We start from the raw sequence: 20,625 nt of genomic DNA, 5'->3' as shown, positions 1-20,625 counted from the left end.
AGCCCTCTTTTCATTTTTGGTACAGTATAATTCACACTGACTACTCAGACCCTCCTCTCCACTATGTTGGCTGCCTGTCAGGGTGCAGGCTTCCCCCCAGCATCTCTGACTGTGCACCCACCAGCATGCAGCTGGGCTAGCAGCTCTCTTCCAATATGGTTTGATATTTTCTGGAAGAAAGATCCTCTTCCCAAGTCCCTGAAGGTTCTGTGTAGTTAACCTTAGCAACTCATTTACCTCTGAATAGGTTTCTTCCTAAACCACTCAGAGCCCACACCACCCTCCCTCTCCCCATCCCTCAGATTCAACTTAGAATCATAGAATCTCAGAATGGTTTGGAATGGAAGGGACCTTTAAAGCCCATCCAGTCCAACCCCCCTGCAAGGAGCAGGGACATCTCCAACCAGATCAGCCTGGCCTGGAATGTTTGCAGGGATGGGGCATCCACCACCTGAGCCAGTGCTCCACCACTGTCATTGTAAAGAATTTTTTTCTAATATCTGATCTGAATCTGAACTTACAAAAAGAGGAAAGGGCATTTGGTAAACGGTGAACTGAGGCACACAGGACAGCCCTGAGATACATAGACCCCTAATCCTGGGTGACATCTAGAAGGGAGTCATTTCACCCAGCCATACCTGGTTTAGAGGACAAGGAATGACTTAGCCTGTGAGTCTGCTTGGGGGGGTCACCAGGCACCTGGACCATAGGAGCAAGACTCCCCCAGCCCCTCGAAAGGTTATTTTGGCATTCAGGGGGCAGATCAGTGGAAGAGGAAAAAAAAAACGCTGTAGGGCAACACATATGAGCTCTGGTGAAGTGACTCCTCCTACCTGGAGCACAGGTGCTGGGGATGGGGCAGGAGCCCATTTTGCTCAGGTCTCACTGGGTGTTGGTGTGGCTGTTAGTTCAAAGGTGTTTTGTACCTCCTCTGAAAGACACTTGCAATGGGACATTTTGATACCTGTGTTTTATCTTTCCTCATTGGTTTGTTTGTCCTGGAGAAGGCATTTTCACCACCTTCTCCACAACAGAAGAGACATAAAGCATGAACTCTCTGGTCTGGGAAGGCTCTCCTGGACATCCTCAGGGGCAGTTTCTCCCTGTGTGGGGCAGAGGCAGATGTGGTGGAGTATGAAAGCCTTATGTTCACTGATATAACAGAAGCCAAGTGGCTGCGATCTAAGACTCACCACACCTATGACCTGCTTGGAAACCTACACAGACACTGAGAACAGGAAAAGTCATCTGCGTGGTCTGAAGGGGACAGGACACTGGAGCTAGTGATGGATGCTCAGCTCCAACTGCTGTCTGGGCTGCATCCAGGAACTCCATCTCATGCATAGTAGCATATCATGGTGATGTATTTGGCTCCAAGACGGCTGCTCTCCATTTGATTTCCACCATACAGCTTGAGAAGAAGAAGATGCTGCCCAGGACCTGCAGCTGACAAAACCTTGGTTTCAAACATCCAGAAATCAGCCCTTCATAAACAGATGACTGAAAAGGTCTGAATTTCCACAGCCCCAACCCAACCCAGACCCAAACCTTCCATATAAATGCAAGAATGTATGCTTTTGACTAGTCCTGCTTCTGTCTCAGCTCCCAGCCATCCCATGAGCCAGATTGTCCTCTGAAGAGTCTCCAGTCTCCCTGGAAGTCCAGAATAACATCTTGGCAATGGCATAGACAGGAAACAGAGCCAGGAATCGAAGTTACTGAACACTTCCCTGGAGATGCCTGCAAAGCAGTTGTCTATCATTTGAAGAACTGAACAGGTCTAGACTGGAGCAGAGAGAGACAGTAACATGGGTCTGGTCAGGAACAGATCACTATGTTATGGTAGACCCTTCTTGGATCTGTGAGAAGCCCATAAGTGACACCTTTGCTTTGAATATCTGCCTTATCAAGGTGCCTAGAGAAAGCAATTGCCCTTCCCTCGCTACAAAAGCACGTGGCAAAGGTGTGAGACTCTACTTCCCTGCTCTGCAAGAGCTCAAAGAAGAGGAGGGGACTGCTGCTACAGGGCAGAGTCGCGGCAGTGCTGCTTTCTTTGGATGCAGGGTTCACAGTACGCTTGGCTGAAGCTCTTCCATGTGCTAAGTCTTCCCCTGCTTCCAATCTTTAGATGTCTAATTTTTCTGGAAAACTTTTTGCTAGGAGAATGTTTCAGATTCTATTTGAACCGTAGCCCATAAACTGCTCTTCTCTCTCCACATGGGTCTGAGCCCATGCGTCTGCATCTGTTCCTGGGGATGCCTTGAGGCATTGCGTGTTCATACACCCACTGCAGACCACAGTCTGGTGTTGCTTAATCGTACTAAATCACAGAAAATGACAACATGCTTCAGCTGTGAGTGAACAGAGACACCTTTATGCACTGACTGAGCCAGAGCAGAGGAACATCTCACGCTGAGTAAGACAAAGGAGCCCGCAGCAAAGATTCGGGGATGACCTCTCTGACTTAGCTATAAGAAACAGAGGATCTGGAATTGCCCCTCTTGGATGTTCTTGGTGCCAGTCTGGGCTGTGATGGTGCTCCCTGGTTCTGCTGGGATTTGGTACCTGCACAGAGCACCACACCACAGCACACTGAAGCACGGGCTGCCTGTCTTTGGGTGAGGCTGTGTGCCCTGGGGGCTGTCACCATGGGGTGGTGATGGAGGGGACACATCTTAGCTCTGCCCATGGCTCCTCTGAGTCTGCAAACCCAGAGCCAGCTCTTCTCTAGAGATGTTTTGCTACCCACTGTCCAACGATATTCTGTTCTCATGGGCTCGCAAGTGGAGGCCACACAACATCGATCAGGACTGCTCATCCAAGTAACCACAACAGGATTCTGGAGTAAAGTACAGATAAACACTGCGACTTAGCTTCCTGCCGTTAGCAGAGGTTTTTCACTGAGCAATAGCCACTGCATTCATCACTCAGCAGAACTGCTTTTCTGGCTATGATCCTGCTCAGAGGGCCTCTTTATTTGGGAGAGACAGGATGGACAGCACTGTGCTGGTACACACGGCTGGTTGCAGAAGCACCTCTTGTGTAGGATGCTTGCACAAAGCAGGAATGCTTTGGTGTGCAATTTACTTACCCCCATTGTAGCAAAGCAGTCTCACACAGTGCCGTAGCTCTGCCCCGTCCCCGCTGAGCACCACTGCACATGATGTGGTGACCCTTTCGGCCTCCACAGCATGGACACGCTAAACCCAGGATGTGGAGAGAATCTAAACCAGCAAAAACCCAACCTAATGAGGCTTTTCAAACAAAAAAAAAGCCAAAGGTGATTGTTGCTTTTAATTGGACATGCCCTGCTATGAGAGCGATGGAGGTGAAACAAAGGCTTTGGGTCAGGAAGAGCAGGTTGAGCGTGCGCCCTGCGTCCCCTCCCTGACTTTGCTGGGCAGCAGGGCCAGGAAAATGCACCATCCAGGCTGCACTGCAGGGGAACAAGTCTCCCAGAGCCCCAAACACTTTCCCGAGGAAAGCTAGATTGACAGGAAAATCCCAGCCGATACACCACTAGTTGGCTTTTTTTCCCTCACCTTAGCCTCACCCATTGCTCATGAGGAAATTGGGACTTTAAAAGGCTGGAATGGGATGAAGAATAACAATGGGTTATTCAGTCATCAGCTCTGGCTCTGGCTCTTGATACCACTCTGGGCGTGTGTCCCGCCAGATCTGTGCCACAGTACAGTGGACATGAGCCTGAAAACCTTCCTGCCTCCCAGGAATAAGGGACCAATTCATGAGCATCAGGAGAATTTGAAACTGCAGGTTCAAGCGTTGTTCCCCATGTTGCGGTCTGGGCCAGGGATCTGTCATCCTCAAGCAGGAATGTACAGCTCGGTACGAATTAAATTCTTAATGAAATTGGCACAACAGTGGATGGGTTTGCCTCATACTCTCAGTACCAGGTCTCTATCTCCCCTTCCAAGTCTCTGCAAAGCACAGGAAGGACTCTGACACATCCAGCTAGACTGGGGTGGCTCTGCCAGCCGCAGGAGAGCTGCTGCCAGTGATGCTTCCCCAGCAAGTCTCTGCCTCCATATCCAGGCTGGTCCTGGTCAGGCAGGCACAGGCGGGCTCTGATGGAGCTCTGCTGGTCTCTGGACACGGGAAAGGGCAAGCAGCAGGGAATGACCGGGCTGGCTGATTCCTGGGCACTGCAGCACGAGCCCTTTTGAATAGCCTCATCAGTTATTCACATAGCCCAAAGACCCAGCCTGCAGCTCTCCCTCCCTCGCCTCTCCTCACTTTCCAAGCTCTCTGACATAATATGATTAGCCATTTTTTCCACACCAGCACTGATTTTGGAAGATCATAGAACCATAGATGTCCCAGAAAGACACCTGAGGCATGCAGCATGCCCACTGGCTGGGAAAGCGCTGGAGTGAGCTGTGCTGCAAGCCATGGCTCAACTTGCTGGCCAATTTGCAGTGCACAGTTGTGGGACCCTTTGCTGGCAAAGTATCTGCTCCTTGCTGGGAGGCAGAAGGATTGGGAAGAGGCCAGGCTCTTTCCTAGAGACACCTGCCCTGCTTTGAGATGATGAGTAACCACAGGCTGAGGCTAGGGAAGGATCCAGCCCCCAACCTCTCAGGGTGGCCTCCCTGGAGCAGGGCAGTTCTCACAAATCCACGATAGCACTGAGGAACTGGTGGATGAACTGTGCCACAAACACTCCTGCAAAGTCCTGCCCTGCCAGCAGAACAGGATCAGCATCTGTGGGGGATGCAGGACAGTGGCTCCAGATGCACCCAACCCCTTCTTCCCCCTTGCCCTGCTACTTGCTCAACCTAAATGAGACCTGTCTCCTGTCTGGGATGTGGGGACGGGGAGTTTTTACTTCTCCTGTACAGAAGAAGTGTCCTACAATGGCTGTGGACCAATGTGTTGAGGATGGCATGTATTATTCATCACTCTCTTTCCATGTGCCATACAGACCTCTGCATCACATGTGTACGCGCATTATGTGCTGCTGAGGGAGGCACCACCTTTGCACAGCTGAGCTTTGTGTCCCTGCACCGACAGCAGATGGGGAGGATTGCCGTAAGCTCAGACACGGGAGTCTGCGTTGTTGATGGAGGAGCCCAGAGGGTCTGGTCCCGCTGGCGCAACGGCTGTGGTTCAGCACAGCTGAGGAGCTGTGGTTCCCCAGCAGATGGGCTGAGGGATGAGGGGATGGTGGGGGGCGAGGAGCTGGGGTGCCAGGGTGATCAGGGCCCTTCTTGAGTCTGAACTGGACATTTGCCTTCTAGCTCCCTGGAAATCAGGTTTCCGTGTGTGAGAGGGGATAATGTGAGGCTGTGGCAAATCCTTCCACCTAAAAGCCAGCCATGTGCAAGATGGGATGCTCTCAGCCATGCCAGCTGCGCTCCAGGACACAGGCAATGCTTGCCAGTCTCTGGGCATGCATCTCCAAACTCCATCCCTTGCTCTGCCAGCCTCTTTGACATAGCAGAAGGTCTCTCATTGCAATGTTCATAGCAGCCTGGCCAGTACTGGGGCAAGATAGATGAAGAGGTTTTATTTTTGGCTGTGGTGAAGAGGGTGAGGAGGGAGAAAACTGTGATATGACCAGAGCCATGTCAACGGGAGATAAGTCTGGGCATCCACCCCAGTTGGCTAGTGCTCCGACCTCTCTGCAAGATGCTAGTGGCTCCTGACAACTGGAGGTCTTGCCGGCAAGGCTCTCCCCTTGCCCTCTCCCATTTCTTGGCCATACACACACAGAACCGGGGTGGGGCAAGAGGCATTTCAACTGGGCTGGGACAGAGAGCGGGGGCGGGTGATGTTGATCCCTCCTGCCAGGACGGAGATGTAGAGAAGAGGAGTACTGGATGCTGGGAGCTGGGCAAAGGCTGCTGCTCTCTGCCTGCAGCCCATCCGGACATCACTGCCTGAGGCCACTGTCGCCCCGGGGGGAGTGGGACGTGCCGGTGCTTTGGCGAGAGCTCCGACCTGACCTGGCTGCTCATTTGTAACAGGCTCTGCGTTCACGCTGTGGTCTCCGTCTACAAGCACTCAGCTGCCTTGTCATCAGCCAATTCGATCCATCAGCTTCTTGACAGGCTCGGAGAATAAAAATAACCACCCATTTCTAAGTGCCTATTATGGCACTTTGAAAAATGCCTCCACAGGCGAGCCTGAATTATTCCCAAAGTACTCATTTTTTAAAAACGTTATTTTAATGTAATAAATTATTTGTACTGAAGAGTAAAAGATTATCCGTGTACCCTGATAGCTCTCTGCACAGTGAGGGGCGTGGGCCTGTGCCTCACGTGGGGAGGGCAGCGGAGAGCAGAGGAGCTCTGGGGCCACAGGGAGCTGAGGAGTCGCCTCAGCCCTTTGGGAGCCACTACTGATGGTCTCTGTGCTGTGGGGAAACACTGGTGGGAGACCTGTGGAGCTGCCATTACTGCTTTAAAAAGCCCCCATAACCCAGGGGACCTTGAGGTGGCCCAGCACAATGCAGCATCCTCTGCGTGAGGGGACAGCCCTGGGCAGCCCAGCTCCACGGGATGGCAGTCGCCCATGGACCAGTCAGCTCATCGCTCGCAGCAGGAGAAGAGTTTGCTGTTCCTGCAGCTGGTCTGAGGTGGGCAGCTTCCAAAGGCCACCGCAGCATCCACCATGGAGCTGGGGAAGTGCTAAGGAGTCTTCTCAGCAACTCTACCATTTCACAGTAGCATCATGGCATGGGGATGCTCAAATCCATGTGTTGGGCTGGGCCTGCCCAAGTGAACCAGGCAGCAGGCACACACCCAGAAAACAAAGAAATGCCTGGCCTGGGCTTGCTTTGGGTGCAGACACTTGGTCAGCCAGGCAGGGGTGGGATGGGATCACTGCACCTGTTTGAGGGTGCCACAGTGACCTGCTCCCTGAAGCAGCAGTGCTCCAGAAAGACTTTGGGTTTTTTTTTTAGCAGGATATTTTCAACACCTTTGGAGCTTTTTTTTTTTCCTGTAGTATTCGATTATATTTTTAATACCTTTTTTTCCTTAATTCCGCTTTGGTTTAAGCTAAACCCCAAAATACTTGTTCTTCTCAGCCTTGTCTTGGTGAAAAAATAAAAAGCAGATGAGACCTTATTTAGTCTGAATGTTTTGGGTGAGTCAAAACAATGATGGGAATTTTTTTGGTAAATAATGATTTGTAAAACTGGGATTGAAAGAAGAGGAAGGTTCTGGCTTATGTTTCAAAGAACCCTTTTCCGGGAAGACAGACTCTCAGCATTGGCTACCGGGCTGCTCGAGAGCGTGGGAAACCATCACCGCTGAAGATGTGGGGACATACCTTGGGGGGAGGCTGTGACTGCAGCTTCAGCTGTGCTGTGGAGGAAAATGCTGGTGTTCGCTGCTGAGAAGGAGATCCTGTCAGGGGAGCCCAGTGCCCACCTCTGTCTCCAAGAGGGACCAAGGCAGCACAGGGACCATGCACTGCCACCCCTCCTGGTTGCCCCAGCTCCGCACTATTCCCACACCTCTCTGGTGAGATTGCGCGGGCTCTGGAGTTGCTCTCCGACAGCCCTTCCACTGCAGGGGCTGGAGCCCATCACATCCCGGGGCTCTCCTCCCTGCCAGACCTCCCCTCCCCGAGTGCCTTGATTATAGGGTAGCCATTCAAATCATTTTAATGAGCTCAGCCTGCTGCTGTGAGGCACCAGTAACTATGGCAACTTCATTCAAAGGTGGCGTGCGTGGTGGCTGTGTCAGGATGTGTGTTTCGGGGAGCTGATTGGAGGAGACAGGCGAAGGTGGGAGTCCTTTGGGAATTTCGTCTTGTTTGCACGAGGGGTTTCATTTAAAGTGGTGATGGGTGGCACTCGCAGGATGCAGAGGTCCAAGGCAGACAAGTGCCCCTTGGTCCAGGGCCCCTCTGCCCACAGTCCCAGGAGACCTGGGGGCTCAATGCCATGGCAGAGCACATTGCGGTAATGGGGGGTTCTCCTCTCCATCACTGTCCCAGACAGCACCTTGCAGACATTAGCAAATTGGTCTTGAACCCTAGTGAAGGTCTTGGCTCTTGCTTTCTTCTGACACTCAGGGAAAACAAGTTGTCCCTCCAGGCTGATGGTGGAGCATTTTCTATCTGAGGGCAGGATCAGGCCCACGGTCCCACTTGAGGCAACGCAACCAAACCGGCACTGTGCAACTCACCCTGCCACCCCAGCTGTGCTGCTCGTCTCACTTACACCCAGGGCACTCCTAAGGCACTCACACAAATTACGCGGTTTGTGTCTGCTTTATATTAACATCATGGACAGCCAGAGCAGGCATATTTTCCGAGTAAATAATGGCCGTACTACTCTGGGCTGGGTTACACAGGGCACTGTATTCACAGAGGAAATAATTCTTATGTCTCAGTGCCACTGGCAGCCATGAAATCCCTGTCCAGCTGCCACAAACCTCTGCGGTCACACAGTTTATGAAGGTAAAATAAACAGGGCATGGGCACGTGGTGCAGCAGGTTAAACTGTGGGTCCAGCCCCTTCATGGTTTTGCCTGGATCCAGCCTGTGGGGGCTCTTTCCCCACGGGAAGCACAGGTGAGGCCACCTTGTTTGGGAGGACAGAGTTGCCTGGATGCACGGTGTGCCTGGGGAAGGGCACCGCGTCCCTAGGGAAGGGCACTGTGTCCGTGGGGAAGGGCACCACGTCCTGGGGCACCTGGTGTGCTCAGCACTCATCCGCTCGCTGCTGCGCCCGCTTGGGTAGCGCTTCCCAGCCAAACCCCAAAGCAAGGGGCCTTTAGCCTCCTCCCTTCGAGCAGTGTGTGTCCGCGCTGTGACGCTCGACGGTGAGAGAAGATCCCACAAAATATAGATCGTCCCAGATTAATGATCACCAGCTATTCATGTCCAAGGCACTGCAGAGCTTGCCACAGAGTTTTGCTTGCTGGTATCAGTGTCCTAATTTCCCTCTCAGTCTCAGTTTCCTACAGAAACCGGAGCTTTCCTATAGACTCCGTTTTTAGTACGTGTTTACACGCTCACTGAGAGTAGGGGAGGTGAAGTTACTCCAGACTGACATGTGTGATCTTGGATCGGTGTCTGGTCCCAGCTGAATTTTTCAAGCTAAGTCTCAGTGAGGTGTAAGGATTTTTTTAAGTGCATCCTGGATTGCATCAGCAATAAATTTGTGTTTATAGGCTTGGTAGCTAAAGCTTGTTTTTAGGGAAGATGTCAATGAATAGAGAACACATGATGGGTAGAAAGGTGGGGATTTCAAGGGTCAGGGGTTGCAGCAGAGAAAACTCTCCCCATGGACACCATATCTTGAAGTCTACTCAACCTCAGCCTTGTAGAAATAAGGAAAAAGAGAAATGTTCTCGACATATCTTTGAATCTGAAACAAAAGTTTCCCGCACAAGCTGGAGCTGTTCCTGACTTTGTCTCCTTGCCCATTTTAATGAATCCAGCTAGGATCACAGTTACTGGGAATGCAGCATAGGAGAGGCACACAGGCAAGAAGTCAGGATGGAAGCATGGTAGGAATTTCTTGGATGAATTGTGGGTTTTTCCACTGGAAAATGCTGATTTTTTTTAAAACTGACACTTATTTTAAGAGAAGGTCACTTTTGATTAGTTTATTGACACAGAAAAAAAATTGGAAGGAGTTCTGAATTTGTCAAAATGAAGTGTTTTGACATTCTCAAAGGAGAAAAAAAATAATGTATTTTCCAGTTCAGATGACCTCTTGTTTTGAAATTTAGGCTAATTATAATTAAACATTTCAAAAAGATGAATGCTTTGAAATCAGACTTGGAAGGGAGTCTCAGCTCATGAATGTCTTTAAGATTTTGACTTTTCAGGACAAGCTGTGGTGGAATTCTTTGTGAAATCTGGGACATTAGCACTTCCCTCACCTCAACTCAGGATGACACATGAGAAAATGCAGCCTTGTCCTGAAACTGGTTTCATCTCTTGGCCAGCAGTGCCAAAGCTTTTCCTCTTTCTAAAAGGCCAGGTTGGAGGGGGCTCTGAGCAACCTGATCTGATTGAAGATGTCCCTGCTCCTTGCAGGGGGTTGGACTGGATGGGCTTTAACAGTCCCTTCCCACCCAAACCAGTCTGTGATTCTGTGATTCTGTGATTCTATTATTCTCTTTCCAGGTTCACAGCAGATGGACCAGAGCAATTGAATCGGGATGTCTGCAGCTGACAGTGATGAGCAAAAAGCTCTGATGGCACACATGGGACACACAGCTCACAAAAAGTTGACTTTTCAGATGATCCTCTTGGCTGCTGACCCCATCCTGAGCAGACGTTGCTTTACAGAAGGGAAGGAGACCCCCTCCCTGCTCCATTGCACGCAAGGTGCAGCTGCAGCCAAAGAGGGGCCAACTGCAGTCGTTGGCCCAGTGTTTTGGAGAGCTGAAGCTGAATATTGGGTACTGAGGTCCCACTGGCACCTGTCAGGTATGAGATGCTCCTCTGTGCTGCTGGCCCTTCAGTTTCTGCCTGCGAGTGGCTGGTGAGCAGCGGGACAACAGCCCCATTCATTGCATCTTGTCTCTTGGGCAAGAGGCAGATGATGAACTCAAAGTGCAAAGGTGGTGTGAAGGTGTCTCTATTGAGTGCTTCATCTGAAAACTTCAGCTGCTCTTTTCAGGGCTCTGCAGATCCAGGCTTCTCCCTTCAGTCCCCAGCCCCAGCTGATGGCCAGGAGCCAGGCAGCCCGCACAGGCTGAGGATGTGTGCACAGCCTGGCTCCCCCGTGTCGGCAGAAGATGGTCCACACTCTTCGCCTGGCGTGGAGCAGCTCCAGGCGAGCAGAAGGATGGGTGAGAGCTGCCAGCTTCTCTGCTCTGTTCCAAACAGGGGAGAGCCACTGAGCACACATGGCCCCTGGGCTCTATAATCTCCAGCCACAAAGCTCTCCTCTAAATTGCATTTGAGCTCATTGGAAGTGATTACATTTTCCTGGAAGGATCTGACCCTCTGGCTGCTGACTGCAATGGCAGTGCTCCTTCTCTGAACGGCTGCTGGCTGGAGGCTCGGCGGAGCGACAGCCAGCAGGAGCTGGGAGCTCTCTGCTTTCCCGTCCTTGGAAGCAGCTGTGGAGGCTCCTGGCTTGCAGGACAGTCAGATGGTCAGAGCAGTACTCCAGCGCAGAGGAGGTGTTTCACGCCCAGGAGAAAGCATGCAAGGGCAGAGGGCAGAAGGCAAGGAAGAAGAGTGGTGGAGATAGTCTGCACTGCCTGCCTCGCCAGTCTGAGACAAAAAAAAAAACAGACAGGATGGAGAATGTGACACCAGATCTCATTAGGCATTTATGCAACATCAGTGCTGCGGGACCAGCCAAGGTTCAGGGGTTTGGAGGTTTGCTCAGAGCCAGGAAGACTTCTCCGGACTTGCCTGCACTTCACGCCAAGCAGACTCACTGTTTGGCTTCACAGTCTGGCGAAACAGCTGCAACCAGCACCTTCTCAGGGAGCGAGTCCTGTCCCTCTCTAGCCCCACAGAAATCCTGGGAATGTCTCCACAGTTCAGACGACTCCAGCTCCCTGGCTAAAACATCCTGTTAGCTTTGCAGACCCCAGGAGGAGGAGAGCAACTCACCTCTTCTCTTTGTTTCATGGACCCAGGTCCCTGGGAAGCTCTAAAGGAGGAATCACCCGGGGTGCTAGTGGCAGTGACATACATGTCTCTGAGGTGCATAGCTGGAGAACAGACAGAAGTCGTTATTCTGGGTCTTAGGACATAGGTCTGGTTATCTCAGAGCAATGCAGGTTACTCTTAGCTCCAAAGCCTGTTGTTGTGTCACTTCTATTATTCCCCTTCTGACTTCTGGGTGTTTCTCTGCACCTACAGGAGCATAACAAAGTGGATGGTCCAAGCTGCTGGCATCTGCCTGCATTGCATCTTCCTGACAATACTGCCCTGTCCCCTGGAGGGAGATGGAGCACAGCCAAGGTCTGCATCCCTCCAAGTGCTCTTCCCTTCAGGAAGTGTCTATGATGGACCTGACCACATCACAGGGACAAGAATGAAGTGGAGAGGAAAGGAAAATACCTCTTCTTGTCTCCCAGATAGGCCAAACTAAAACTGGGGCATGGAAAGCACTGCAACACTTCTATGAAAGACACAGTTTGTGGACAATATCTCTGCCCATGTTTCCTAGATAGAGGAAAACTGTGATAAACCATGAAGTTAAAAACATATAAAGTGCAGAAAGTTCATAGTTAATAATCATAGAATCATAGAATAGTTTGGGTTGGAAGAGACCTTTAAAGGTCATCTAGTTCAAAGGGTCATCTAGTTGTCTCTTTCACATATGAGCAAGATAGATTCAACCAGATTCAGTAAATCTTATCTGTCACAACATCCCCAGGGTCCCACTGCTGATGTCCTCATAAGCAATAACATGCTGCTTAGTACCAAGAATAATCAGAAATTATCGGTCAGGTATCCTTGGTACATCTCATCCACCAAAACATTGAAATAAACCAGATTAACAGCAGCAACAGCAACTTGTACAGATGTATGAGATACCCTAGAGCAGAACGAGGTTTTCAACAACAGCCTAGCTCTGGTGCTGTCTTGAATGAGGGTAGAAAACTTGTTTTCAAATGCCTTGGCAGAAATCAATTTATAGGTTTTGAAGAGAGAGAAACAGTCTTCAGATGAAGTCCTGGCCTCAGACCAAACTTTTAGTTCTTGCTGTTCTGACCCCTTTTTAGGGTTTGCATCAGACTGGGAGGAGTCTGTACCACCCTGTAATACCGTTGGGAAAAAACTGCTTCAAGGAATACCACCATCCAAAGACTATCTCCCCGTGCTTCACCTTCTGTATAGGTGGACGCACACCCCTGAACACGCAGGCAAATCCCCTGCCAGAGAGTCCCACGTACTGAGCCGGGACAAATGGCCAGCAGGTCGAGGGAGGGGATTCTGCCCCTCTACTCTGGTGAGACCCCATCTGCAGCACTGCGTCTGGAGCCCCCAATATCAGAAGGACGTGGACCTGTTGGGGCGGGTCCAGAGGAGGCCATGAAGATGATCAGAGGGCTGGAGCAGCTCTGCTGTGAGGCCAGGCTGAGAGAGCTGGGGCTGTTCAGCCTGGAGAAGAGGAGGCTCCGGGGAGACCTGAGAGCGGCCTCCCAGTGCCTAAAGGGGGCTGCAGGAAAGGTGGGGAGAGACTCTTCAGCAGGGCCTGTTGGGATAGGATGAGGGGTGATGGTTTCAAAATAGAGGGAGGTAGATTTAGATGAGATATTAGGAAGAAATTTTTTACGCTGAGGGTGGTGTTACACTGGCCCAGGTTGCCCAGAGAGGCGGTGGATGCCCCATCCCTGGAAACATTCCAGGCCAGGTTGGCCGGGGCTGTGAGCAACCTGATCTGGTTGGAGATGTCTCTGCTCCTGGCAGGGGGGTTGGACTGGATGACCCTTGAGGGTCCCTTCCCACCCAAGCCATCCTGTGATTCTGTGATTCTAAATCTGATTATTCCTGATGTGTTTCCAGGGGGAGGCAAGAGGAGAACCAGATGTGATGGCTGGATGCTGCTGATTCTCTGTCTTTGGAGTCCAGAGGACGGAGGCGACCCCACCAGCCACCCCACCATCCATGTGGGAGCGTGCAGGAGCCTCCAGCCCGGTGTGAGGCTGCTGCCCTCCGCCTTCCTCTCCGGCAGGGACAGGCAGCTCCTGGCAGGGGCTCTCGGGGGTCCCGGGAGCAAGCTGCCGGGGAGCGGGAGGGCTGTAATTACAGAGATAGCTCACACCATGTCACCCAACAATGATACATGAAAATGTTACATAAACCCGTCTATCTGTGCTCTCGATTTATCTTTCTGCCTCTCCATTTATTTCTTCCTCCAGCCTATCACTTGGTACCGTGCAGGAGTTGGAAATGCCAGCTGCTGAAATGCAATTTGTTTTGATTCGCCAACTTCTAAAATATCGCCATGACCTCTTGAATTTTCTTACAATGAATTATGATAACGATGATTTTTATTTATATTAACAAACTGCTGTAGCTTAGCATGGTCAGCAAATATAAAAAAGAAAAAAACCCCAAATATACATACATTACTTTTTTTTTTTTTAATAATGAGGCCTTAAAACAGTATCAAGCAGTGGTCGCTTTTCTCTCGTCTCCTTTTCTAAAAAGCATCAGTACCAAATTTCCACCCGAATTATAACAATGCTTCTCCTAATGAAAGAATTCATTTGCCTTCTCTAATCAGCTGGCTGGCTTCGGAAATTGCAGCTGATCTGTGTGGACAAGGGGCTGCAATAAAGGTCTGGAGGAGGCAACTCACAGTTTCCAAGCTACCTCAGAAATTAGGAAGCCACGTCCACGAGAGGCGTAAATTGGTGATGCTGCTGAGCACCACGGGACAGTGCCAGTCTGTGTCTCTCCAGGGAATCCGGCTCTGAAGTCCTGGAGACCTTCCTGCCCCAGTGCAGCCCCACTCTGCTTCCAGGAGAGGGAATCGTGAGCCACTTCCACGGGTGGATAGGAAAAAGCGCTGCTAATGAAAAGTGGTTTCAAAGCACATTAGTCTGTTCTTGTTTCTTTTTTCCGCAGGGGAAAACAGAGATGCTGAGCCAAAAAGGTGGCATGTTCCAATCGCTGGAAGGCCACAGGCAGCAGAAGTCTCTGGGAAGCCCAGGGGTTTTGGGGTATTTCTGCTCATGAGCCCCGCGCTGGCTCCTTGATGGGCTTTAGGGTATTTCTGCTAGGTGTGCAGGGCTGCACAAGCAGCCTTGCTGCAGCATGGCAGGACTGCAGGCTGTGTGCTGCCACATCTGCAAATCAGGGACCGAGTTTCTCTCTCACACTGCTTTTGGACAAGAGACAAAGGGGTTTGGGGGCTCTGGAGTAGGAGTGTCTCCCCTCTCACTTAACCCTTTCTCCATCAGTCCCGTCACAGTGGTACACTGGGTCTTGACTTCTCACCCTGGAGCAGGGGTCGGGGAGGGGGTCTGGGACAGCCCCCAGCTCTCCCTCTCCTACTATAGGAGCCACCACACCCCAGCACAGTCCCCGCATCCCAAATGGTCCTCATGCCAAGCTCCAGATTTGTGAGGGCATGGGAGCTACAAGTGTGGGGGAGAATAGGTACACTGAGGATCATACAAGTCCTGTAAGGCTTTTCAAGCCCCCCAGATGCTAATCTGCCTGAAGAGAAGCTGAGCATGTGTCACGATGCCTGAGACTTAAAATGGTCAGTGGGTGTTAGCAACATCTCATGATTAACTCCTCCCATCGATAACTGGTGACAAAAGCCCTCAAAACAAGGTGAAGGCTGGCTCAGGAATATGGTCCAGAGATCTGGGTGATGTAGTTCTTCACCCTGGTTTGGACTCACTTTCTGCTGCCAAGCAAGTCATTCATGCTCTGTGTGCTTCTGCTACCCTATAATGATGATGCTCTGTGTGATAAAAGGCACTAGGACATCTCACATGGACCACCACATCTCGGGTTTCTCGTCCTGTAGGTGCAGTCACAGCAAAGCAGTGTGATGCCATCTCCTGCACCATAGGAGACTCAGAATCACCACAACCAAACAAGCTGTGGTTAGAGCTTCATACTCATGTACAAAGACTTACTCCACAGGAAAAAGCATCAGGCAATGCCGGACCAGTTACAGGGTATGGATAACTGGGTAGTCAGAGGAGCAACTGGAATTCCAGTGCTGCTCTTAGGAAGCTTTGGGAGAGCAGAAAATTTCCTGGCTGGTGGCCCAAATGCTCCTGACTGTGAGGCTGACTTTGGCTTTGTGCTGGGAGGGATGTGGGCTTAGTTGCATACAGTAACCTCACGCTAGCAAGCAGCGTTACAGAAGGTGTCAGGCTCACATATCTTGGAATGGAGAAACTGCCCAGCAGGTTTGATTTCAGCAAATGTTGGCCTTCTTGAGCTTTGTGACATGAGGAGATAGGGTTTTTTAATATCCCAGCCACTTCTAATTTTTCCTTTCCAGTCTGCAGTCTGCACTACTCTAGGATGGAGTCAGTGCACAGAGAGAGATCTGCTCCTACTTAGGAGCCTGAATGTTTCTAACAGGGCCATGGAGGCACCAGCAGGGCCTGAGGGTGCCAAGTGAGCTCAGAGATGCAAAGCGGAGTGTTGCTCTCACTGCAGTGAGGTTGCTATGTATACGAAGAAAGACTCTATCCTTGCAGGTGCCAGGTACCCTCCTGGCATTCTGCACAGTCCATGACTTGTAAATCAAAACCACCTTAAGTTCGACTATGGCTTGGCAGGGTAAGATGTCGTATTCCGACCTCCCATCTGACTCCTCAGCACCAATTCTCCATCCTGCTCTGTCCTCTCAGATCATTGCAGTGCTGGGATTTGCAGACTCATTGATGCAAGCCCTTGCCTCATGTTTTTGCAAGTTTTTGGGAAGCGCAACAGGAACGGCTGGAGCAGAAGCTCTGAGAGTGAACAGGTGAGACCCAGCAGCTCTGGATCAGCTCTGGGCCAGGATTGAGTCTGGGATGGTCAGGTGTTGAATGTGATCACCAGATGTTTCTAGTAAGAATAATGCAATTCTTTTGCTGTATGGTGAAATCAGCAAAAGGGTTTAAACCTAAAATAAACCCAATATGACTGACTAGCAGCACTGCCCCAAAATGCATATTTTCCCCTGCATCACTTGCACAGACATAGCATGGTGTAGAGTACAAGCAAAGTTCTTTTAAGACACAAGCAAAGGGGACAATGTGCTCTGAGGAAAGACAGAGATCAGACAACAACCCAGGTGTCTGTATGGACACTGCAAGTATACACGAGTGTGGTAAGGTTCTTGTCTCCTCCTACCCAGCCACAGGTGTCTCCTCCCAGGTGACTCTCCAAGAAGGTGAAGATCTCCTGAGTAGATGGATCTCCTCAGGGATCTGTTTCTGTCTGGGTGTTTCTTGTCACGCCATAGGCTGTATCACATTTTCCTTCAGGTTGCATGATTACTGAGCAGTAGACCTTGGTACGACTCAGGAAGGCCCCAGCCTTTCACACCATCTCCTGTCACTGAACAGAAAGGGCTCAGTGGCTTGTGCTGCACTTTATACCCAGGAGGAACATCTCACCATCATATCAGGAACCAGCCATGCCACAGAGTCGCTGGCTGGGATAACCTGAGCCTACCCAGAGCATATTGACTTTTTTCTAACCACCAAATACAATAATGTTTTAATATTTAAACAAGATTTTATTATCACCATAGTAATGGCAACACAAAGCAACTGGAAATTGCCCTGGGAAAAGAGTGGTCTCAAAGCAGAGTTAGGAAAGAGCACCTGTGCAGGTGGCATCGCACAGAAACACCGTCCCTTGACAGCCCCCTCACATGCTCGGAGACACCCAGAAGCTCCTCACAGTCCTGAGTAGAGTGGTCCTCACAACACACACCCACAGCCGCTGCATCCGCAAGCACTCCAGCACTCTCGCACACACGTGCGCTTACAAGGACCCATCCCCGGCCAGGCAGACACGCCTGCTCCAGAGGCACACGCGGCCACGATCCCGGCCCTTCGGTGTGCGCGGGGATGCAGGGCTGGCTGGCTTGGGGTAGCCCTGGGCTGACAGCCAGCGAAGGCGAGGGATGAAGGATGCTCACAGGCCGAGGCTGTCAGCACCGTGGGTGCTCATGTGACAGTCTCAGGGTATCTGTTTTTCCCTTCAATAGTATAAATGCTCTCTTCAGAACAGCACATTCCCCGCCACCGCTAATGAAAACACATGGTGCATTTATGCAAACGCTCCTTCTCATTCTTGGTAATGACATTGGTGGTGGCAGCTCCTGTCTCCTCCTGTTGCCTCCTCCCTCCCAAGCACCCTTGTCATTTCCCTTCCCTTTATCGACAGCCTTTAATGGGATGAGTCTTTTGCCAGCAGAAAGGAGCCAATGTGTTCTCAGCGGCTGTCAAAGGCACTTCAACTGCATAAAGAGCCTCCCATGTGGTCTCACAGTTAAAATATATATACATACAACAGACAAAACTGTCACCAATGTGCCAGAACCATCATTAGCACTTGATCTTCCTTGCACAGAGGACATGCCTCAGCTAGTTATTTTCATCCTAAATCCTTTTTTTTCTGTTTTCGTTTTATTTTGGGAACTGGGCTGGGAAAGGGTACTTTATTTCCCCTACACCACATGGAAGAACAACACAGACTTGGTGGGTGCATTATGTTCCCAGTAAGGAGCTGTGGCATCTCTAGGAGATGCTTTTAGAAAGCGTCAGACAAGCTCCCAACCTGCCTGCCTCCCTGCCACCCTTCGATAGGCTTTAGCTGAGACTAAGCTAGCCGGGAAGTGCAGGAAACGGAAAAAACAGATAGCATCAAGAGGGAGCAATCATGCGAGGATGTGCTGAGTAAGAAAAGGAGCTCATTTCTCTGGTAAATCATCCCACGATGGCCCTATAGCACCTGCAGATGTCGATGAGGAGCTTAGTAGGCATAAGCTGCACAAGTGGAGGGAAGGGTGCCCTTCCTTTGCATGGGTGCTGGTGTTTCCCCCCACCTGCCTGCTGCAGATGGGACACATCTGGGTCTCTCTAGGGTAGAGGTGATTCAATGGACTGGTTGGTGCTGCCTGGTGTCCTGGGGACACATTGCAAAATGAGCAAGGTGTGTGGGCTAGTGGCAGCAGCAGCAGGTTCCTTGTCTCTCTGCAGACCATCTGCCTGTGGCCTGTCTGCTTTCCAGCTGTGCTTGTGGTCTCACCCATGCGGACAACGTTGCCCATTTGCACATGGTATCGGATGCTGGAGAAAGGAGCTGGCTCACCCAAGTATGCTGAGGGGTCTTATGGCAGGGAATGCTTCCTTGCCTGCTGGAGAGGAGCTCTGCCGGCATCAGTGGCGAGACATGCGGGATGTGCATCAAGATAGCAATCCACGTACAGGAACCTCTGCACTTTCTGCTGCCCATATCTCAGCTCAAGAACACCCACCCAGAGGTATACTTCAGTGAATCTTCAGGGAAGATCCCATCCATCATCTTCTCCATGTAGACATGCCTTGGGAGGGCAATTCCTTGGGCAAGCCCTGTCCTTGCCATGGACTTTATCTTCCTCCACCGATGTTCATCTTTGCCCAAGCACATGTCCTGCCAACCAGCTTGTCTAGACACAGAAATAGAAAAAGGGACTCAGGTACCAATAGGAAATTCTCTTTAAGAGCCAGAAGAGATTCTGACTGGACAAGTTTCCTCTGGCTCCCCAGCTCTGGAAGCATGATCAGATAAAAAAGCAACTGCAGCATGCCCAGGAGCAGCCGATGGCACAGTGGTGAGAGTGTTCAGGGCTGCAGAGTTCAGAGCAGGGCTTCTGCTGCCCAGCCAGCTTTGGTCTCGTAAAGCAGCCCCAGCCACAGCATCCCCGGGGCCGGGATGTGGGGAGCGCACGGAGGGGGCTGCAGTTCTCAGCCATCCCCCTGGGAACAGCCACATCAGCCACCTGCATCCCAGCGAGCTCGGCCGAGCCTGTGAGGGAGAAATGGGCAGAATCAGACCAGGGTGATGAATATATCTGAGGATGCCATGCGGTTTCACAGACAGAAAGAGAGGCTAAATTCATCTACTAAATTATTCACTGTGAATTTTTGCTCTGTTCTAGCAGACACACATCCAGCAGCTATATAATAGGGAAATTCAGTATATATCATAGTAGTTAGACATGTATCCATTACGCACAGCAGTTGTTAATCTTCAGTGAATGTATTTAATAATAGCTATTTATGTAACATACATTAACTACCCCTTTTAAACTGAAATTGAATGCATATTTGAGAACCTTAATTCAAAGCACTACTTAAAGCTGAGTCTCTGAGTCAGGGTAATAAGGATTTTGAAAGGAGTGTTTAAGTACTTTGGAATAAAGAAAGGTGACTGGAAAGAAAACCTTTAAATAAAACCACACAAAGAGGATTTTTGCCCTTGAAATCCCTCCTGGGTGCAGACTGGAGCCACATGGCTGAGAGGAGAGACATGGGCAAGGCTTGGAGCTGATGCACGGCTGGTTATTACAAGCAAGAGAGATTTCCGAGTGTCCTGGAGGCACCGGAATCCCGAGGAATGCAGCCTGTCTTGAGGGATGAGCTGGGCTTTGCAGCTGCCCTTCGGCAGCAAAGGCAGGCCCAGGCCATGGGAATCTCCTGTTGGCAGAACTCCCCCATGGTGTGCAGGAGGATGGGGAAGCACCCTGGTACCTCCAGCCTTGCAGCTAAACCCACCACAGATCTCCCTGGAAAGGGAAGGAAGAAAAAAGCACAGATTCACAAAGCACTGCCAGACTCCTCCTGTTCCCAAGGCAGCCCCGACAGCACTGGGGGTATCCTGAGCTCACCAGCCTGGGGCCATGGTTGCTGCTGGGCCAGAACATCCACAAACATCTCAGAAAGCCTCCCCGTAATGTTTTCTTTTAAGCAACTCCTCCATCTCTATGCGATACACAACCATTAGACTAGATAGAGGGGGGAGGAGAGTGGTACCGATAAAGGATCGAAGTGGAACCTAATGATGGGCCAGGGGCACTGGAGAACATGCATGGCCTCCCAGCTGCCTGGTGAGCCAGGACTAAAGCATCTTCCTTCCACCCTGCACCAAACGGCTCCTTGCTCCATTCTTTCTGCTCCTTAACAGCCTTCAGCCCCTCCTGCCACCCTC

This window comes from Chlamydotis macqueenii, chromosome 22 (genome assembly GCF_036417535.1).
Source record: "Chlamydotis macqueenii isolate bChlMac1 chromosome 22, bChlMac1.mat, whole genome shotgun sequence".
NCBI classification, from domain to species: Eukaryota; Metazoa; Chordata; class Aves; order Otidiformes; family Otididae; genus Chlamydotis; species Chlamydotis macqueenii.
Note: the sequence above shows the minus strand (reverse complement) of the source record.